The sequence below is a fragment of the Otolemur garnettii genome, unplaced genomic scaffold, assembly GCF_000181295.1.
Source record: "Otolemur garnettii isolate 467f Iridium unplaced genomic scaffold, OtoGar3 scaffold00011, whole genome shotgun sequence".
In the NCBI taxonomy this organism is placed as follows: Eukaryota; Metazoa; Chordata; class Mammalia; order Primates; family Galagidae; genus Otolemur; species Otolemur garnettii.
The window spans coordinates 29319127-29341914 of NW_003852406.1; the positions used below are offsets into that span (position 1 = coordinate 29319127).

The 22788-nt window shown below is 45.4% G+C and overlaps 1 protein-coding gene, 1 non-coding gene and 1 pseudogene across 2 annotated transcripts in view; all 3 read right to left on the reverse strand.

Moving 5' to 3' along the window:
- Nucleotides 1-22788, reverse strand: part of TMEM266 (transmembrane protein 266) — a 143031-nt gene that overhangs the window by 102126 nt on the left and 18117 nt on the right. The window lies entirely within an intron of this gene.
- Nucleotides 370-22788, reverse strand: part of LOC100943726 — a 42082-nt pseudogene continuing 19663 nt past the window's right edge.
- On the reverse strand, nt 14156-14259 carry LOC111723504. The gene has a single exon (XR_002772030.1). It is a non-coding gene; the product is annotated as a U6 spliceosomal RNA (small nuclear RNA).

Below are 22788 nucleotides of genomic sequence, written 5' to 3' on the forward strand. Positions count from 1 at the left end.
GTTTATAGATTATACTTCAAACAATAGGGCTGAATTTTTTTTTGTTTTGAGACAGAGTCTCACTATGTCATCCTCAGTAGAGTGCCGTGGCATCATAGATCACAGCAACCTCAAACTCGTGGGCTTACGCAATTCTCTTGCCTCAGCCTCCCAAGTAGCTGGGTCTACAGGTGCCCGCCACAACACCTGGCTATTTTTGTTGCTGTTGTTGTAGTTGTCATTGTCGTTTAGCAGACCTGGGCCAGGTTGAAACCTGCCAACCCCGATGTATGTGGCCAGAGCCCTAACTACTGAGCTATGGGCGCCAAGCCAGTATGGCTGATTTTTAAAAGGTAGATGAGGGTGTATTATTCTCATCAACATGAGATGTTATCTGAAGTGTAACAGGAAATTAAAAAGCGGGTTACAACATGGTATATGATGATCCCCATACACAGAAAACGTGTATGTGACAGGATATGGAGGGAGACTTTTCCTATTGTCCTGGAGTTCTGCCAGGCATCCCAAAGGTAAGAACAAAGGTGGAAAGTGCTCACACTTTCTAAACGGAGATGCCACACCATTGATTTGGAGGATACTAGTGATGCTCCAGCTGGTCTAGCAACCGTCACTCCCAACAGCCTGCCAGAGAAGGCCAGAGAGTCCGTGGAGAGGAGCTGGGAGTCGAGAGTGTCTCTGAAGGGAATTCATCAGAGTAGAGAGCATGGGGCATTTCTCCTTCCTGAAGGCTCCTGCCAGACTCCCTGGGAGAGGGCAGGGTAGGAGGGCAGGGGTGGGGAATGAGCTGCGGTGGGAGCAGCCCGCCTGTAACTGTGAGGCTAGGAAAGGATGAGGCACTAATCAAAGTTCTTAGGGAAAATTAAACTTGCTAATTTAAGCAGAGTATGAATTTTTAAAGGACACTGAATCCCAGGTGGGCCAGAAAGCCAGGCATGGAAGATACATGGTCAGGAACACCAAGCATCCCCCGAGTGCTGCTCAAGTGAAAACATCACAGTTTCACTGCTCCACACCAATCTCTCCTCCCCTCCAAATCCTAAGGCTCATAGTTCCGTGTGATTGGCAGGGTTGAGGTCACACAGCTGCATCCTGGCTGCAAAGCAAGTGATAGACTAAATGTGGGAATTTCCCCAAATATAGAAGGGCCACTTAAAGGATGTGGGATAGCCAGGAACAAGTAATGTGCCCTCCGTAGTTAATTAAGGCTTTCCTGTGGGCGAGGTGAGTAGCTGGACATCTTGACAGGACTCCACCCATCAAGGTGGCCTTCTAGGTCAGGGGAATCCCAGGGGCACAGTGCCAAAATCAGGAACCAAGGGTAGCCCTAAGTTAGGCTGAGTGTCCGGTGGAATGGGGCATGCAACCTCTGACCCAGGGTGGTGGGAGAGGGCAGGATACGGGCTGGGTTTCTAAGGACCTTATAGAAGCCTTGTGAGAGCAGGGCTGAGCGGAGAGAGTGGGGCAGGAACAGAGGGCTGCCTGCGGGCTGGGCTGTGTCGGCAGGGTGAGAGACTGAGGTACTGATTTAGACAGCATATGAAGGTTAGTCCTACAAGTGACGAGAAATGCTAAGACATCTTCCCATATTTGTGTCAGGTAATAGGAAGGAAGAGAAGACAGGAGGTGTTGGAAGGAAGCAGTAATTGGTGGTCCTCCTCCAACTTTCATTCATTTGAAAGTCTGGATGCCCAGATCCTAGAGGATTAACAGCAGCTAAATTTAGGAGGGTGGTTCTTGAGGACAGCTTTCATTTCTCTGTAGTGTTTATTCATGAGCATCTTTTATTAAAGCAAAATAAAACAAAACAAAAAGACAAAGGATAGCTCCACTAAACAAATCGAAATATTTAGATATGCTTAACCTTGAAAACATTGTACTAAGCAAAAGGAGGCTGACACATAAGGCCACAGAGATATAATTCTGTTTAGAAGAAATATCCTGCCAAGGAGTGGTAGCTCATGCCTATAATCCCAGCACTATGGGAGACGGAGGCAAGAGGATTGCTTGAGGCCAGGAGTTAGAGACCAGCCTAAGCAACACAGTGAGACCCCATTTCTACAAAAAAATTAAAAAATCAGCTGGGTATGATGATGTGTACTTTAGTCTCAGCTACTTGGGAGGCTGAGGCAGGAGGATCACTTGAGCCCAGAAGTTTGAGGTTGCTGAGAGCTGTGATGATGTCACTGTACTGTACTCAGGGTGACAGACACAGAAAGCAGATTAGTGGTTTCTAGGGAATGGAAGGAGAGAGTGACTGTTTTAGTGAGTTCAGGGTTTCCTTTTGGGGTAATGAAAATGTTCTGACACTAAATGGTAGTAATGATCACACAACACTGAATGGGCTAAATGTCAATAATGGTACATTTCATGTTATGTGCATTTTGCCACAATTTATAAAACTGGAAAAACAAAAACCAATAACAAAAAAAATATAGATACCTTAATCAACAGGAAAATTGTCCAATGTAAAATAGTTTGAGAAAGTAGGTTTTAAAACTGTACACTTCTGTAAAAAACCAAAACAGCAGCCATGTATAGCATGACTTATACATAAAAAAAATCTGAAAATACAGATCATGTAATGTTAACTGTAGTTATTTCTGGGTGGTGGTATTATAGGTAATTGTTTACTTTACATCTTTCTATATTGTTCCTTTTCCTTTATAATGATTTTTTTTTTTTTTTAAAGACAGAGTCTCACTTTGTTACCTCAGTAGAGTACGGCGGCATCACAGCTCACAGCAACCTACAGCTCTTGGGTTTAGGCAATTCTCTTGCCTCAGCCTCCCGAGTAGCTGGGACTACAGGCACCCACCATAACGCCTGGCTATTTTTTGTTGCAGTTTGGCTAGGGCCAGGTTCAAACCTGCCACCTTTGGTATATGGGGCTAGCACCCTACTCACTGAGCCACAGGCGCTGCCCCCTAAAATGAACTATTTTTAATTTAAAAATGTAGATAAGGCGAAAATTGGTAAGTACACGAAATTGCAGATAAAGGGCTGCAGGAGTTCCGAGGCAGAAAGGACAGCTTCCAACTAGTTGGGTTCTTTTTGGGGGGGGACAGAGTCTCAAGCTGTCGCCCTGAGTAGAGTGTCATGGAGTCACAGCTCACAGCAACCTCAAACACTTGGGCTTATGTGATTCTCTTGCCTCAGCCTCCCAAGTAGCTGGGACTACAGGCACCAGCCACAATGCCCAGCTATTTTTCTTGTTACAATTGTCATTGTTCTTTTAGCAGGCCCAGGCTGGGTTTGAACCTGCCAGCCTCAGTGTATGTGGCCAGCTGAACTATGGGCACTGCCCCTGGTTGGGTTCCTGTCACTTCCCTGAAGTAGTCTCCAGGTGGGTGTTCTTACCTGCAGGCTTCATGCTTTAGGCACATCCTACAATGCTGCCATTGACCACTCTTTTGAAGCACAGCTGTTATCTGCTCATTCCCTACTTAAACATACAGTGGTTCCCACAGCGTACTGAACACAGTCTCAATTCCTTGGCCAGGGAATCAGAGCCTCCCACCATCTGGCCCCACCTTTTAAGCTTTTCTTCATCCTTCTAATGCACCATTCTCTGGCCACCCTATCTGTTCCCAGTGCATTCAATTATTCACCTCTCTGCCTCCTGCTTATGGAATTCTCTCTGCTTGGCACATGGATCCCCCTAGTCCCCAGGCCCTTTCATACCTGGCTCTCAACCCAGCCTTCCTTTGTCCAGTGTCATAGCCTCCACACGAGCCAGCTTTCCCTCTCTCCTCCCTACTTCAATTGTACCTCTCTCAGGGTATGAATCATGTTTCTACCTTCTGTTACAGTGGTTTATGCTCATGTATTATCTACTCTAGGCTATAAGCTCGTTAAGGTCAGGGTTCATAATCAGCAAATTTAAAAAGAAATCTCTCATTTCTATCTGCCAGATTTAATTCAATTGCCTTCTAAAGGCAGAAAAATAATACAAGGTCCTTGGATGGACCAACGAGTGTGCTTCCTGCACTCAAAAAGTATTCTTCTATTACCCATCAAAATCGAAGGATAGTTCTCAACGGGCCAATGCTGTGCTGGGTAGAGGTGCCATTAGCAGTAAACATGTGAGGTCATCTTTGTGTCTAAGGAGAAACATGGCTGAGCAATTGTCTAGCAACTGATCTTCCCTTGGAATTCAGTAGCACATTAAAAAAAAATCAAGGGGCGGTGCCTGTGGCTCAAAGGAGTAGGGTGCCAGCCCCATATACTGGAGGTGGCGGGTTCAATCCTTAGCCTAGCAAAAAAACTGCAACAAAAAAAAAAAAAAAGAGAGAGACTTTATTAATTTTATGATAGTTTTTAAGTCTACCAAAAAACTGAGCTGAAATCACAGAGCATTCCCATATGCTCCCTTCTCTGCCTCCCAGTTTCCCCTGGTATTACCGTGCTGCACTGGTGCTTGTTAAGAGTGATAAACCAGTATTTATCATTCACAGAAGTCTATAGTTTATATTAGGGCTCACTTTTCTTTAGTCCTATGGGTTTTGACAGCTCCATTGTCCACCATTATAATATCATACAGACTAGTAAAACTGTTAACTCTAAAAATCCCTTCTGTTCCACTTTTTCATTTCTCCTGCACTCCTAAATGCCTGGCAATCAATGATCTTTTTTATTTTTGCTTTATAGCTTGGCTTTTTCCAGAATGTCATGTGGGTAGAATCATACAATTTGTAGCCTTTTCAGACTGGCTTCTCTCACTTAATTATATGATTTAAAGTCCCTTCATGTCCCTTCATAGCTTGATAATGCCCACCCCCCCTTTTTTTTCATGTTGACCAGCAATTCATAGCAGATGCTGCAGATGAAACAAGCCAGGTAGGCAATTCCCGTAGCTCAGTGGGTAGGGCGCCAGCCACATACACCAAGGCTGGTGGGTTCGAACCCAGCCCAGGCCTGCTAAACAAAAAAATAGCTGGGCACTGTGGCGGACATCTGTAGTCCCAGCTACTCGGAAGGCTGAGGCAAGAGAACTGCTTGAGCTCAGGAGTTTGAGGTGGCTGTGAGCTGCGATGCCTTGACACTCTACCGAGGGCGACACAGCAAAACTCTGTCCCAGTAAAAATAAATAAATAAATAAATAAATGAATGAAGCCGGGTGCCACAGTCCTTCGTAGCCAGCCCTTTTAGCATACACGGCTGCGTCTCCTTCCATACTCATCATGCAGCAACAGCAGGAGTGCTAAGTTGGTCGTGCTTGGCAGATTTGTCCTCCAAGGCCTCTGCTGCTACTGAGGTGCTCTGTCCCTGCTAGGGATGTACATTTGGTTGGGCCTTGAGCCTTGAGTATCTATCTCACAGGGAAGTTTGACGTCGCCTGCTCTCAGAACCTCTTTTTTTTTTTGCAGTTTTCGGCCAGGCTGGATTTGAGCCGGCCACCTCTCGTATATGGGGCCGGCGCCCTACTCTTTGAGCCATAGGCACTGCCCAGAACCTCATTCTTGTATTTTTTCACAAATTGCTCCATTTCCTTCACCTCTTTGGGAAGCAACTCATGGCACTTTGAAAGGTCCTGGTCATGTGCAGGGAGCTGCTTTGCCAGCCACTCCTTCCAGGCCTGCCACTGGCTTCTTTTCCTTGGGCAACGTCTACATGTACTTACTGCATTGCCAATGCCTGATCTGGACTGGAGGAGCCCATTCACAGGTGGCTGTGTTGATGGAGACATTCTTCTTGGCAGCAACTGGACTTGTCAATATCATAACATTGCCTCTATACATGGGAATTCCATCCAATTTTAGCTTTGCAATCAGGGTGGTATACTTGGTGTCTTCAAAAAGTCTCCCCACCTTTCTATCCTCTTCATTGCTCAAGAGGATATCATGTTCTTCTTGGCTGCACTTGAAGTTACGATATATTTTTCTCCAGAAGTGCAGTTTGAATCCTTCACATTTTTCTTTTGAGTTTTAAACAGGGGCTCCAAATCCTTGCTCATGACCTAAACCCATCTTCTTAGTTTTGGTTTCCAGGTCTATGTTTGTCAGGGGGATTCCCTCCTTCTGTCTGAGATCTCACACTCAGGCTCTGTAGACCTCTGGTTCCACTTCTGTGGAATCTTTTAGAACAGTGGTTTTCAACCTGTGGGTCGCGATCCCTGTGCATTTATTCAACACACGTTAGAGCCCTTAGAAGAAATTGGTGCTGGGCCTAGCCCCTTGCTTGAAAATCAGACACACTGCCCTAGGCCCAGCACCTTCTCTTTTGATGCAGGGACAGAACACAGAACCACTCAACATGACCCCTCTGCACACCTTGGGGTGCAGGCTTTCCACTTCCACCCTCATCTTGCCTTCAGGTCTGGTACCCACTGGGGTCTTCCTGGTATGAAGACCCTCTTAGGTGATCCAGGCCCAGGTAATGCACTTTCCACAGCCCTTGGCATCTCAGGTGGTACTGAAGGGATACTCAGGAAGCAAAGATACATCCTGCTTCCAACAATCCAGCTGGAAGAAGAAGGTATTAACATAATGTGGTTTGTGAAAAGTACCAGAGAATTCTGGAGATAGTAAATACAGTTGGTACTACAATTCTTTCTGAGGAGACTTCTCTGTGACATTCATTAATCCCCTCCCCTCACCCTCACACACGCATTTTAGTTTCCTCACCTCTAACAACAGGCTTGCAAGGATGGATTAGATCCTGGCTTTTCAGAGGGTGGTCCCCAGAGCATTGGCGTCTCCTGGGGACTTGTTAGAAATGCAAATTCTCAGACCCCATCCCAGACCTAGTGAATCAGAAATTTGTATCTTAACATGATCCCCAGGAGGTCTGTAGGACATTACAGTTTGAAAAGTGCTAAGATGTGTGATTTTAATTTTCTTTTCAGTTCTAAGCCTCTACAGTCTGTGACATTTCCTGTGACCCTGTCAGGAGGTGGCTGCTGGGAGTCCCTGGGAGGATGCTGACTGGCTGGGCCCTGAGCAAGCCTGAGGGAACCTCGGCAACCAGGCTCCAGTGCCAGGCATCCAGGCATGGCAGGCAGCCACTGGCTGTAGGTTACTGTGACCCTCCTGGAGATTTGTGCTGCCCTCCTGCCAGGGTAATAGCTCGAGCTGTCACGATGGAGCATGACCTTGAGACAGTCACTGGAGGTAGTGCCCTCGTGCAGTGAGCTCTGCCCCTTCACGTGGGCTTCCCCTGGGGACGTGGCCTCCTCTTATCACAGAGCCAGTTCAGCTGCTCTGCTACCCCTTAGGTTGCTGGGTAGCCAGAGTAACAAGAAGGAAGGGGAATTAACAAGGAAGATTTACAGCAAGTCCTGAGGATGTGGACACAGGAAAGAGGCTGCCTGCTAAAATCTGTTCCCCTAAATACAAAGAAAGCTTCGGGTGTCAAAAGCTTCAGGTGATCAGTTTCAGGCTGATCAATCAAGTGATAGGAGGACATGGGAAGCAGCAAAGTGGGTGCTACATAGACTTCCTTCCTTCCTCTGAGTGACCGAGACAAGTCTCCTGGATCTCAGTTCCTGAGAGACCAGGCTCATCCATTCCAACACTATGTGAGCCCATGAGACATGCCTGGCATGTGACTAGGTGAAGGGAATGCAAGTGATATTTAAATAATTTGGATAATTTTCTAAAGAACCTTTCAGCTCAAATGTTCTATTTTAACGACCAGGCTTTGGGCTCCAATTTGGGTTCAAATATGAGCTTTGTAACTGACTGGCTAGGTGTGAGCAACTTCTTAACTCTGTTTTCTCATCTAAAGAATGGGGTTGACAGTTCCCCTTTCGTAAGGGTGCTGTAAGTAAGCAGAAAGCACCTTGTAAGAAGTAAGTACTCAGGCACCGCCTGTGGCTCAAAGGGGTAGGGCACCAGCCCCATACGCCGGAGGTGGCGGGTTCAAACCCAGCCCTAGCAAAAAAATGAAAAAAAAAAAAAAAAGTCAGCACTCAACACAGCTGCTCATTAGACATGAGCACGTGCCCTGAGTGAGCTGCACGCTCTGGTGAGGCCCAGTAGCCTCACGTGGCTGCTGAGCATGGGAAATGTAGCTGCACATTTGACATGTGCTGTGAGTGCAAAATAAATACTGGACATTTGAGACCCAGTGTGATAAAATAATGCAAAACATCTCAATAATTTTCACGTTTGACTACATGTTGAAATGATAATACTCTGGATATATTGTTTATACCAGTATATTTTGTTTATTTATTTATATTTTAATTTTTTTTGAGACTGAGTCTCACCATGTCACCCTTGGTAGAGTGCCATGGAGTCACAGCTCATAGCAACCTCAAACTCCTGGGCTTAAGCGATTCTCTTGCCTCCCAAGTAACTGAGACTACAGGTGCCAGCCACAACACCAGGCTATTTTTGGGTTGTAGTTGTCATTGTTGTTTGGCAGGCCCAGGCTGGATTGGAACCCGCCAGCTCCAGTGTATGTGGCTGGTGCCCTAGCCACCGAGCTACAGGCTCCAAGCCTATACTTTTTTTTTTTTTTTTTAAAGACAGAGTCTTACTCCATTGTTCAGGCTACAGTGCAGTGGCATTATCATAGCTCATGGCAATCTCAAACTTTTCGGCTCAAGTGATAATACCCTTGCCTCAGTCATCCAACTAGCACTGGACTACTAATTTTTCTATTTTTGTAGAGATGGGGACTTGCTCTTACTCAGGTTGGCCTTGAACTCCTGACCTCAAGAGATCTTCCTGCCTCAGCCTCCCAGTGTGCTAGGACTATAGGTCTGAGCCACCACACCTGGCCTCTCTTTACTTTTTAAAAAAATGTTCTACTAGAAGATTTTAAATTGCATATGTGACTTATGTTCCATGTTTATTAGGCAGAGCTGATCTAGAAGAAACAATAGCATCCTCTGCTGTTCTTGGGCTCTGTTAGTGTACAATGTGGTTGGGGCAAGAGCATCCGTGAGAACTCAAACCTCAGACAACCTGCTGGCAAGCAGGACTGGGAAGAAGCAGCAAAGGACACAACAGAGTAACAATAATTAATAACAGTACATTATATAGCTGAAAATTATAAAAGGAGATTTTAAATGTTCTCACCACAAAGTAGTATGTGAGGTAACACATGTTAGCTTGATCTAGCCATGTGACAATGTATATGCGTTTCAAAACATCATCTTGGATGTTATATATAATTTTTTGTCAAGTTCTAAATGAAGGGAGAACTCAGTGTGGGTTGGGGGAGTCACAGGAAGCTTTGGGGAGGAGATCAGTCATGCATATGACGTGGGTTGGGCATAGGGCATTGCCGGTGGGATAGAGTGACGGTGAGCTCCTGCTGGAAGGGGTCAGTGATCCTCCCACCATGCCCTGCACATGGAAGGTACTGGGCCTGGGGTGGGAGGAAGATGGCAGGTGAAAACAGGGCTTATTTGTGGAGAGCCTAGTCCCACTGAGGTGGGGGCTTGTACACCTGGGAAGGAGCAGGAGAGAGGTCTCCCAGACAGGGCAGGAGCTTAGCACTAATGCGGCAGAGAGTGAGGCCATCTTTGATCTTCTCTGGGTATCCAGGGCTCATGTTTCCATTCACAAGCTTTCCCTACATACAATGTGACTGTAATAAGACTTTCTATTGACAAATATGCCAGAACAATGTGAGGGAACGTTGCCTGTGACGTATACTCTCTGGCTGGCCTAAACACTTAATCTAACACATCCATTCATCCCTCATCCATTCCAACTTTTTCAGAGCTCCTATCTGGTACCCAGATCTCACCAGGTATGGGGGCTATGGCAATAATTGAGACATCATCCCTGCCATCTCTTTGAGCAAACTATGGCCTGCAGGCCAAACCCAGACCCCTGCCTGTTTTTGTAAGTAGCGTTTTATTGGAACACAGCCATGCTCTGTCTCCCATAAATTGCTTGGCTGCGTTTGGACTATGGTGGAAGATTGAATGGTGTGGCAGAGACTGGGTGGCCCACAAAACCTAAAACATTCCCTATCTGGCTCTTTACAGAAAATGTTCACTGACCCCTGCCTTAGGGTAGTAGACATGTCAGCAAATAATGGCAATGTGACATGATCAGGGCTCCAAGAGACAGGCAAGAAATGGGGGGACTCCAGGCAGAAGAAAGACAGAAGGTGCCAGGGGAGCCTCGGAGGGGTCACCCCCAGGCTGAGCCCTGGAAGATGATGAGTTTTCTGGGCTGACAAGGGGGTCGGGAGTGGGAATGAAACTTCCAATAAGAAAAAGCTGTATATTTGAAAACACAGAGGAAAACGGGATAAATTCTTTTCTTTCCTTTTTTTGTTTTTTATTTTTTTGAGACAAAGTCTTACTTTTTCGCCCACACTAGAGTGCCGTGGTGTCAACCTAGCTCACAGCAACCTCAAACTCTTAGGCTCAAGCGATCCTCCTGCCTCAGCCTCCCAAGTAGCTGGGATTATAGGGACCCGCAATAGCTGCCTGGCTAGTTTTTCTATTTTTAATAGAGTCCGGGCCTCATTCTTACTCAGGCTGGTCTTGAACTCCTAAGCTCGAACAGTCCACCTGCCTCGGCCTCCCAGAGTGCTGGATTACAGGCGTGGGTCAGGACAAATACTTGAAGCTGCCTCTGGTAGGAACACAAGGGCACAGGCCCTTGGTGCAGCCCAGGAATCCTACTTCCATCCCCTTCTCCCAGCCATCCCCTCTTTCCCAGATGACTACTTTACACCTTCTCTTCCCTCACACCTCCAATGCCTCTGATCAGACGCGCAGCTGATGACCCTCCTCCTTTATTCCCTGAGGAAATCGAGGCAGCCATGGGAGCACCTTCACATGCTCTTACCAGCAGGCCACCTCCTCACTGACTCTGCCTTCCCTCCATTCTATGGATGAATCACCTGCATCCTACCCAAGGACCACCCTGCTGCTCGGGGTTAGATCCCATCTGCCCCTTGCCTACTCAAGAACACGGTTCTCTCAGCTGCCCCCTTGCATTATCAATTTGTTCTTCTTTAGTCCCAAGTGCTTTCAACATGCTGTATTACTTTTTAAAAAATATTTACTTATTTATTTTATTTTTTATTTTTTGAGACAGAGTCTCACTATGTTGCCCTCAGTAGAGTGCTGTGGTGTCACAGCCCATAGCAACCTCTAACTCTTGGGCTTAAGTGATTCTCTTGCCTCAGCCTCCCAAGTAACTGGGACTACAGGTGCCCGCCATGATGCCTGGCTATTTTTTTTGTTGCAGTTGTCATTGCTGTTCAGCTGGCCCAGGCCAGGCTCAAACCCGCCAGCCTCAGGGTATGTGGCTGGCACTATAACCACTGTGCTACGGGCACCAAGCCCCCATGCTATATTATTCCTCCCATCCTAAAACATCCCTTAACATCACACACCCCTCACACACCCTATCTCTCTGTTTCATAATCACTTGAAAAGGTGGGCACACATGGTGCCTCCAATTCCTCTCTCCTTATTCTCTCCTGAATCCACTACTCCACTCAAGCTTTTACCCCTGCTTCCTCACTGATCTCATCGAGGTCACCAGCAAAGTTCTTGTTGAATCTACTGGTTAATTCTCAGTCCTCAACTAATAGCAGCATCTGATCTAATGACTCCCTCCTGTCCAACATCCTTTCTTCACAGGCTTGTAGGAATCCACCCTCCCCTGGACTTTCCTTCTCCCTTACAAGCTCCTCCTCTGCCTCTAGCCAGCTTCTAAGTGCTCACTTTTCTCTACCCACTGCCCTGGAAATCTCAGTCAGTCTCAAGACCTATCAGCGCTGTCCAGTAGAACTTCCTGGGATGGTACAAATGTTCTATACCTGCACTGTCCAATATGGCAGCCCCTGGTCACTTGTGGCTACTGAGCACTTGCAATATGGCTGGTACAATTTTAAATTTTACTTAATTTGAAATCACTTTGAATTTAAAGAGCCATCCGTGTCTAGTGGCTACTATATGGCTGGTAGGTAGTGCATGTCTATTTGTTGCTGACTCCCAAATGGACATCTTTACCCTCAACTGCTGCCCTTAACTCTAGACTTGCGGCTCCAACCACCCACCGCTCCTCTCCACTTAGCTGTCTCATCTGCCCAGCACAGCCTTTCCCATCCAAGGATACAACTCCATCCTTCCAGGTTCTCAGACCCACAAGCCTGGGAGTCACCCTTGACTCCTCCCTTTCATGCTCCACATTCAATCTGTTAGCAAATCTGCCAGTTCTGTGTTCATAATACACCCCAAACCTTATCACTTCTCACTGCCTCTCTCACCCTGGGCCAAGGCCCTGTTGTCTCTCAGCTGGATTACTGCAATGGACCCCTAACCATCTCCCTATCTACCCTCACCATCCGCCACAGGGCAGAAAACCCAAGTCAGGTGAGACTCTCACCTGCGGCCCTTTCTGGCTGGTGTATGAAGGCTTCAAGCTTCTGTCCGCCTGGCCAGCTTTTCCTCCCTCCCTCCTCTGCCTGTGGCTCTTCAGCTGTGCTGACTCTAGTCTTTAAACACGCCGAGCCCTCCCTCCTCTGGGCCCTTTCTCTACCTAGAACGCTCTTCTCTCGGGTGTGCAGGTCTTGATCCTCTCACCTCACGTCTTTCCTCAAATGTCACCTTATGAACAAGGCCTCCCTTGACATCCTGATTAAACTAGCACCCCCTGCCCAGTTTCCCATCTCCTTCACCTGCTTTATTTTCCTCACAGTATGTCTCACCATCTGTGTGATTTTTACAAATGATTTGTTAAGTATCTCCCCCACTGGAATGTAAGCTGCTTGAGAGCAGAGATTTCATCTCAAGATCTGTTTACTGCTGTCCCCTCAGCACCTAGAGCAGGTGCTCAAGAAATGCTTCTTGAATGAATGAAATGAATGAAACATACAGCAGCAAGATAACTGCCACCTGGACATACCTAAGCTATGTCTTCCAGGTTCCCCGAATTGTAGGAAATGGATATAGTCTGGCATTAGCAAAATCCACTCATTCAGCTCGTTAAGCATTGACTGACAGCACCTACCACAGACAAAGCCCGGCACCAAGGCTATGGAGACGAGCCAGAAAAATCTGACCAGCTCAGTCTTCACGACATTCTCAAGGGCAACTTTATTAAAGTCGGAAGTCGTGGGTTCTAAGGAGGGGAGCAGCTCAGAGGATGGAGAGGCCATTCTGCTCTCAGGGAATTAGAGAAGCTTTTTGATAAGGCCTTGGAGGAGGAGGCATGATTTTTAAATTATAAAAGTAATCCATGCAACAAGTAATAACAATTCAAATGGGTCAGAAGTTTATATAATGGCAGAAAGTAAAAGTTTCTATCTAAGTTTCCTATCTCTAAACCTCACCTACAGAGGCAACCATCTCAGGTTACTTTCCAAAATTCACTTAAACATCTTGTCTTATAACACAACTGGGCTTAGGATCTCGTGCCCCTGAGCATGTTGGCACCTTATATTCCTCCCCACCTCTCTTGTAGAGGTGGGACGGCAGAGCGCAGGTATAGGCTCTGGAGCCAGACAGCCAGGGTACCAGTCTCTGTGCTTCCATGTCCTAGCTGTGTGACCCCTCTATACCTCAGTTTCCTTACTTGGAAATGGGAATAAAAATAACACTTAACTCATAGCATCATCATAAATGCGATAACCTGTAAAAGGCTTAGAATAGCAACTAGAACACAGTCTGGATTCAGTAAATGTTAACTATTATCCTTCTCAGCATTTCAGCTTTGGTTAGAGATACTAATACTTTTTTCCATGTCAAGGTTTAAATAATTTGGATTCTGTTATGAAACTACACAAAGTTCTGCATGCTTTGCAAAATTGCTCATAAATTCAAACTAAAACTTGAAGGCCAATAATCAGCATTTATATGTGGTTATATGTACTGCAACACAGGGTGGCGTGATTACATCATGGCAGAAAGGGATGCAGTGCTATTTCACGAAACTCATGTTGCTGGGCAGAGAAAGTTTAAGTCTATAGATTTTTTTTTTCATCAGATTGCTCAAAATCATATTTGGTCCATGACTTCTTGCTCAGATTTTTCCTTATCCTTATGAGGTTTCTTGTTGCCTTCCTTTTTAAAGAAGTAGAAATATATGTGTTCTCCATCTTATGGTGAGATTGTCAAGATCCCTAATTTTCCTGTTAAATGGTCAATTGAAGACACAATATTCAGTGCACCTGCTGCACAACTTTCATCCTGGCCTGGCTCTGGGTTTTTTTGTTTTTGTTATTTAATTATTTAAATATGGACCGCTTCACATATTTGCATGCGATCCTTGCGCAGAGGCCATGCTAATCTCTGTATCATTCCAATTTTAGTATATATGCTGCTGAAGCGAGCACTGTTTTCGTTTTTTAAATCAGATCCCATGTCTTCCTGTTTGCTGCCCTTTGATATTCACTGCATTGTTTCGTAAAATTATATAGAAAGAAAATTTCTGAATCTTTGCATGTCTGAAAATGATTTTTTCTTGTATTCATCTTTCCCCCACTTATTCTCTTCCTACTTCAACACTAAGGTTTCCATTGCCCTCCAATAAAAATGATCTTGACGTGTTAGCCAGTGATCTAATTACCAAACCAAGTAGACACTTTTTTATTTTTAGTTCACATGTAATTGTACATACTTATGGGGTACAGAGTAATATTTTGATATACACGTATACAATGTGTAAAGATCGAATCAGGGTAATCAGCATATCCATCTCAAATCATTTCTTTGCATTTATGAACATTCAAAATTCTCTCTTCTAGCTTTTTGAAAATATATGCTAAATTGCTGTGAACCAATTTTCCCCCTCATTGCTGTAGAACACTAGAACCTACTCCTTTTATCTAGCTGTAATTTTATACCTGTTAACCAACTTTTTCCAATCTCCCCCATGTCTCCCAGATTTTAATAATCATAATTCTGCTCTCTACTTCTATGAGCTCAAATTTTTTAGCTCTCACACCCACTGAACACTTGTAATCCTACTCATTTCTGTAGAATTTGATTTTGTTTCAACCTGAGCAAGACCCCATCTCTACCAAAAATAGAAAAACTAGCAGGGCATTGTGGCAGGTCCCTGTGGTCCCTGCTAGTTGGGAGGCTGGGGCAAGAGGCTCACTTGAACCCAGGAGTTTGAAGTTGCTGTAAGCTCTGACAGTACAGTACTCTAGCCTGGGCACAGAGTGAGACTGTTTCTAAAATAAAATAAAATAAAAGGAATGTGATATTGTTGATACATGTAATCTTCTGATGCTTAACACTACTCCCTCAGTTCTTGGGACACTCTGCATTCTATGTTTTCCTCTCTCTATTTTGGTCTCCTTTGAGGTTTAGGTCCTTTTCTGACGTTCCACCTGCACCCACTGACGGTCCTTCTCTACATGGGCTTTCTGAAATAGCTTATCTAGCACCACGGTTTCAGCCACCGTCCATACACTGAAACAGAGCACTGACTATTGCATAAGAATTTCAAAACTAGTTTGCTCAAGTTTTAATTTATTATCTTACCTCCATCTCCAGCAGTGGTTTTCAATCTGTGGGTCGTGACCCCTTTGTAATAATGAAAATATATTGAGGCATTAGGAAGGTTGAGAACCACGGATCTAAAGGCTATGCTCTGGTGGTTTTCATTTTAGTTCAAAAAAGTCACCAGCCATCTACATGTCCTCATTTAAGAACTGTAAATCCTCTTAACCTTTCCTCCTTTTATATACACCAGGAGAAAGGTCTCTGGAATTTCATCCTTTTCTCTATGCTCACTGCTACCTTATTCAGGTCCTCATTGTTTCTTGCTTGGATTACTGGCACAGCCTCCTAGCTGTTCCTGAACACCCCCCCCCCACCCCGGTCTATCTATCCTTTGTCCAGCTAGTCATCTTCTAAAAAAATAATGTGACCATCCTTTCCCCTATTTAAGGCCTTACCTGGCTCCCTGGATCACAGACTTGTTGGTATTATATATAATGTTTTGCAGTTTACTTCTCCACGTCTCTATCTCCAATACTCCAACTCCACACATTCTATAATTCAACCACAAGAAACTTGTGGGAACCTCCCCCACCATATGCCATCCTCTTCCCTCCTCTGTGCTTTTCTACTGTTTCTTCCCGAACTTCTCTAGGCCCAGTTGCTGCCTCTACATTCCCAAAGTAACTTGCGGATAACTTTTTTTTTTTTTTTTTTTTTTGAGACAGAGTCTCTCTTAGTCTGGGTAGAATGCTGTGACATCATAGCTCACAGCAGCCTCTTGGGCTCAAGTGATCCTCTTATCTCAGCCTTCCACGTAGCTGGTACTACAAGCACCCACCCCAACACCTGACTAGTTTTTCTATTTTTAGTAGAGATGGGGTCTCAGTGTTGCTGAGGCTGGTCTCAAACTTCTGAGCTCAAACAATTCACTGGCCTTTGCCTCCCAGAGTGCCGTGGTTACAGGCTCGGCGGTGTTGCTGTCTCATTTATGTCTATGGCCAAACTGTCAACCCCTGGAGGAGCCAGGCCTATGTTTCACTTAATGGTATCCCCAGCACCTAGCTCAGGTCTGACTACAGAGGACATTTCAGTGGCTGTTGAGGGAAGAAGAGAGGACAGGACAGGACCTCACGGAATGATTATGTTCACAAGGCAGGTAGAGGAGCCAGGGTGAGGGTGCCCTGAGGGTTACAAGCACAACTCCAGGTACAGAGTTACAAAGGCCAGGAGAGAGAATTTCAAGGAGATGGTTGAATGCTGCAGGGAATTTTAGAGATGGGGCTGTGAATAGGTTACCAGTTGTGAAGAGATGGAGGTCTCTGGTGACCTCTAAGAAAGATATTCCAGGAACCTGAGATGGGAGCTGATGAGATTTCAGGGGCCCAGGAGAGAGGAGTGTTGAGGGAGCAGAGCCTCCCGCAGCATTTGAGGTTGGCCCTTCAGTATTTGTTGGATCACTTTCCCCTTCTTGGGCTTCCATGATGTGACATTTTAACATCTCAGATTCTTTCAAGGGCTCCTTGTTCTCTACCGCCCTTTAAATGTCAAGATTTCCAAGGTTCTGTTTTTAGCTTTTGACTCTGCTTAATCCAAACACCTTCTCATTCATGATGATTTTAACTGCGATGCTCACTCCTGATGACCCACGTCCTTATCTGCAGCCCCAGGCTCTCCCTGGGCCTCAGACCCACAGTTGTTGATTCTGCTGCCGGACATGTAGATGCCCCGGAGGTACAACCACCTGGCATTTCCAAAACTCAATAATAATAATGGCTTGCCACCCAAAACCTCCCCTTAAAACTTGCTTTGCAATTTTCACCAACTATACTTACACTACCAGAGGGTATGACCACACATTTCCTTATCCTTTTTCTGTTATCTAATCATTTTTAAAAGTTTTATCAATGCTATCAACTCAATAATTCCGAAATCTATCCCCCTTTTTTCCAATCCCACTTCCACTGCTTAAATCCTGTCCCTAGAACTTCTCAGCTGCATTATTACAATCTCTCCACATCCAGTCTCAATCCCCCTTCCAGCATTTTCCACGTGGTTTCCAAAGCAGTCTTTTTTCTCTCCACTACTTAAAAAAAAATTGATGCATAATTCACATACAATAAAACAATGTATTATAACTGTTTGATGAGGATGAACAGAACCAACAACCCAATCAAGATATAAAATATTTCCACAGCCCCCAGAAAGTTCCCTTGTGACTTTGCAGTCAAGCTCCTGACACCCAGAGGCAACTGCCGTCCTGATTTCTATCACCATAGATTAGTTTTGCCTGTTGTTGAACTGTTACAAATGAGATCACAAGGTATGGATTATTTTGTGTCTGGATTCTTCAGCTCAACATAATGTCTGTGAGATTCATTTTGGTTATTGTATTTACTGGTAGTTTTCTCCTCCACATTGCTGAGTAGTATCCACTGTACGGGTATACCACAAGTTGTTTTTCTATTACCTGCTGATGGAAGATCAAGTGACTTCCATTGTTGCTCTTATAAAAAAAGTTGTTAGAAATATATATATATATATTTTTAGTTTTATTTTTGGCTGGGGCTGGGTTTGAACCCGCCACCTCCAGTATATGGGGCTGGCACCCTACTCCTTTGGGCCACAGGTGCCACCCCTAGAAACATTTTTGTGTTAAGTCTTTTTTTTTTGGACATACACTTTCAGGTCTTTTAGGCAAATATCTAGGAGTAGAACTGTCAGTTTGTAGGACAGGTGTATGTTTATCCTTATATGAAACTGCCAGCTTTCCAAGGTGGTTATACCATTTTATAACGCTACCAGCCATGTATGAGAGTTCTGGTTGACTGAAGAAGTTATTTTAAAATGCAAATCTGATCATAGTACTTTCCTATGTAAAATTCACCTCTGGCTGGGTGCCTGTGGCTCAAGCAGCTGAGGCGCCAGCCATATACACCTGAGCTGGCAGATTCAAATCCAACCCGGACCCGCCAAACAACAATGACAGCTGCAACCAAAAAATAGCTGGGCGTTGTGGTGGGCACCTGTGGTCCCAGCTACTTGGGAGGCAGATGTAGGAGAATCACTTGAACCTACGAGTTGGAAGTTGCTGTGAGCTGTGATGCCACAGCACTCTACCCAGGGCAACAGCTTGAGGCTCTGTCTCAAAATAAATAAATAAATAAAAATAAAAAAACAAAATTCACCTCTGGCTCTCGCAAGGTATATTTAAATTCCACAGGAAATAAACAGGCAAGGCTCTCCACCCTCCAGGTCCCAACTGTCCACCCTCATCTCTTACTATTTCTCTACGTGCTCCCTTGATTCCAATCACAGCGACCTGAGTTCTTTCCTCTCATGGGGTTCCTCCACATCTCTGTACAAGCCCTTCCTCCTGCCAGAATGCCATTTCCTTCTTATTTGAGTAGCTAATGCCTAGTCATCTTTTCAGAGGTGTTGGCTGATTACTTCACATCTGCGCACTGTCCCCACGCCACGAGTTACTTCTGCTACTCTGTGTTCCCATAACATATCAGGCATAACTCCACCATGATGCTGTGCTCACAGCATTACAATACACTACTGTCTTCCCTCTACTTGACTGGCTCTTGGATGACACCCTCTGTCCCTCCCTTCCTTCTACACTATTTGATAATGGCCCCTCACCCCACGACACCGTGCTGGGAAGTGTGCACAGAAGGCTGGGTTTAGAGCAGTCAGGGTCCCCGCTCCCACGCAGCTCAGACAGTCAAGTAATTCACAAATGGAGGTTGAGAAACTAAGTGTTCTGAACAAAGGCAGGGATGACTCCATCATCCTGTAAAAGAAGCATTTTGCCTAAATGGAGGGAGGGGGGTGAGGTGAAGGCAAGGAAGGTTTCCCTGAGGAAATAATGCTTGAGTGGGCTCTAAAGGAGACGTAGGAATTAATCCGGTGTTCCTTCCCTATGGTGGGTGTGACATGGCACTGTTCAAGAAACTGAAATTAAGCTGGTGAGGCTGGAGAATAAAGACTGCGAAGGAGGAGAATGAGGCAGGGGGCAGAGCAGAAGCTGCTAAGGATTTAGTGCCCACCTTGCTTGAGCCTGGTGAGAAGGAGAACTGGTGGCACCATCCTCTGTCAACAACCCTGATGGCTCCCCACGGCTTGTCATCACACCTAGAACATGGTCAGGTATAATATATATCTGTTGAATAAATTTTACAAGCATTCACCAAGTTTTACAGCTAAGGGGAAGACAGACTACGTGTCTTCTGAGTGGGCTGAGGGTTTGCAGGAGGAGTGTTGAGGGCATGGCTTGAGTGTTGAGGAGATACAGCTAACAAAAGATGAAGGGAAGAAAGAGGTAAATACAGATCAGGTTCAGGGGCAAAGCGACGGAAGCAAGAATACAAAGGCCAATTAGTTTGGGAAAGGAAGAACAATCCATCCTTGAAGTAAGAGAAAAGGGTGGGAAAATGAGGAAAGCTGTAGAGAAAAAACATGAACTGTTGGGAGAAGGATCCCCCCACGTGGTCTAGGGGGATCTCCTGGCATTTTCTACATGGTGCTGTCAAAGAGGCACTCGTTCTCGGTGGTGACATGGCTCCTGCCCACGTCATTGGTGGTGACTGTGCAATTGGCGGTGATAGAAGCTTTCACGATTGCTTATACTCTCATTAAATTTTCAGAATAACTTCCAAGCATATGGTTTTTGCCCCAATTTACAGATATGGACTCAGGTTCAAGGAGCTCAGGAACCTTCACTGTCAGTGACTGGCTGACCCAAAACTGGAACACAAGTCCACTGGACTCTACCACAAGGAGCTATGCAATGTGAGGGCCTAGTCATGTGGTTCCCTTCTCGCTGGTTTTCAAGGTTTTGTTCCAATATGGCTGGGTCATCACCTTTAGTGAGCCTAAGCACAGTGCAAGGTAGGACAGGCAGTTTTTGCCAATAGGATGGGTTTAATTTGCATAATGTGCCCCCCCAACAGGGTTTTATAAGAGAGAACTGAGAAATCAGAAGGCAGTTTGGGAATACAGAAGGTAAACACTCTGACGTGGAACACATTATCCTCTTATTGGAAAGGGAAGAGTCAGAAAGAAACCAATATACTAGAGCAGTGGTTCTCAACCTTCCTAATGCCACAGCCCTTTAATACAGTTCCTGTGGGTTGTGACCCACAGGTTGAGAACTGCTGCACTAGAGTGTGTCACTGGTTAAGATGAGGTCAATGACTGTTTCACAGTCAGTGGCATCACAGAAGACTGACATGGAGACCTGTCTTCCTGGGACCTTTTGAACTCAGTGCACAAAAGTCAAGATGGCAATCACATGGGTGGTAACTGAGAGATTCTGGATGAGGCAGGCAGCCCTTAGAAGAGAAAACCCGTCCAGTAGAAAAAGGAGCCTTTGGAATAATCTCCAGAGTGTCCCTAGGGAGCTACAAAGCTGTGAAGACCGTAGGCCAGGAGACAGGTGGCTGCACCAGCACAGAACAGCAGGTGATGTAGGAACTGGCTCCATCTGTAGACAGCAGTACTGCCAGAGGGATCTCAGTTAGAGGAGGGCAGGTGAGCTCCATGGGCAGTTCCCAGTTTGGGATGACGTCTTTAGGGATCTTAAAAGGAGTCATCATTTTGTGTTACTGATGACACAGATAGTGTGGTCTCTCTAGCAACCCTTTTAATGCTATGTTTTGGCTCTCGCACTTACAGATTGAGAACCATAGTTTTTTGTTTGTTTTTGAGACAGAGTCTCACTCTGTTGCCCATGCTAGAGTGCCATGGCACCATAGCTCACAGAAACTTCAAACTCCTGGGCCCAAGTGATCTCTTGCCTCAGCCTCCCAAGCAGCTGGGACTACAGGCACCCATCACAGGCCCTGGATAGTTTTTCCTGCTTTTAGTAGAGAAGGGGTGGTCTCACACTCCTGAGCTCAAGCAATCCCCCTGCCTCAGCCTCCTAGCATGCTAAGATTACAGGTGTGAGCCACCATACCTGGCTACCTGTGCTATAAATATATAAACCTAAATATGTTGACCTCATATTTATTTAGCATAATCCTTTATTCACTACAGTACTGGCATCTTTTCCAACCTTAGGACCTATAGTGAGTTGAATTGTGTCCCTCCAAAATTCACGTCCCCCCAGAACCTCAGAGTGTAACCATATTTAGAAATAGTATCAGTAGTTCAATGAGGCCATACAAGATCAAGGGGGGCCCTCAATCCAATGACAAGTGTCCTCATAGAAATGAAAGAGAAGGCACGGACAGGAGGGCATGGGAAGAAGACAGAGATTGGATTTATGCTGCCATAAGCCAAGGAAGGCTTAGCTTTGCTGAAAAAGGTAAGGAAGGGTTTTCCTCCAGAGCCTCTGGCCCTGATGACACTTTGATTTTTGGAACTTCTGCCCTCCAGGACTGTGAGAGAATAAATTTCTGTTGTTTTAGGCCACCCAGTTTGTGGCAGTACACTGTTAGAGCAGCTGCAGTAAACTATTTGCGAACACACGAGCTGAGTTCTTCCTAAAGGGGCACGCTAAGGAGCTCTCCAGCCCCTGACGGTTCCTCAGTTTACTCCTGTATGAAAAGGCCAAGAAAAAATTGCTGAGTGAATACACTGCCCAGATTTTGAATTGAAGGAGAAGCATGATGTCTCCTGGGGTAGGTAGCACAGAGGGATCAAAGGTGACGTCAGATAGTATCTGGAAGACCCGAAGGCTGCATATCAAAAGCGTGTGGCTTTAGCTTGGAAAATTTATTAAGCGTCAGGGTGTGTGGCCTCTAGCTTTGTCAGTCTCAAGGTTGAGTCAAACTTAGCATGATTAGCTAAGTCATGCTAATCAAACTCACAACAAATAAAAATCAGGCTGCAAATTTATTCATCTGTATGAGTGTGTCAAAGAGAGAAAGCTTTCCTGCCAGAATCCAAAATGCTCACGTGCAACACCAGGGGTTCAGAGTCAGAAAACCTGGAAGCTCATTGGAGGCTGTCAGTTGCATGGAATTAAACGAGACGCCGGGCACTTTGAGTGGACTCCAGCCAGGCCATAGAGAAGCCCAGTGGTCCTCCCCGAACCACAACAAAGCTTGTGTCTCCAGCACCACAGAACCCTGGCCTGACAGAGTCCACGGCACATGCTGCAAACTTACTGTTCCCCAGCTTCTCGTATGTTCTGGGGCCAAATGCCCTACTCCCACCCACAAAAATTTCTCTAAACAAGGTGTTAAATCATGGATTCTAAATTACAATTTTGTTCTGAACTTTCCTCCCTAAGATTACAAAGAAGGTCCCCTTGACTAAGATGTTGGGTTTTTCAAATCCACGTTTATAATTTGTTTATTCCTGTAAGAACTAATACCAACTGTATTAGTTTTCTGCGTCTGCTGTAACAAATCACTAAAAACTTGGCGGCTTCAAACAACTAAAGCTTTTGCTGTCACAGT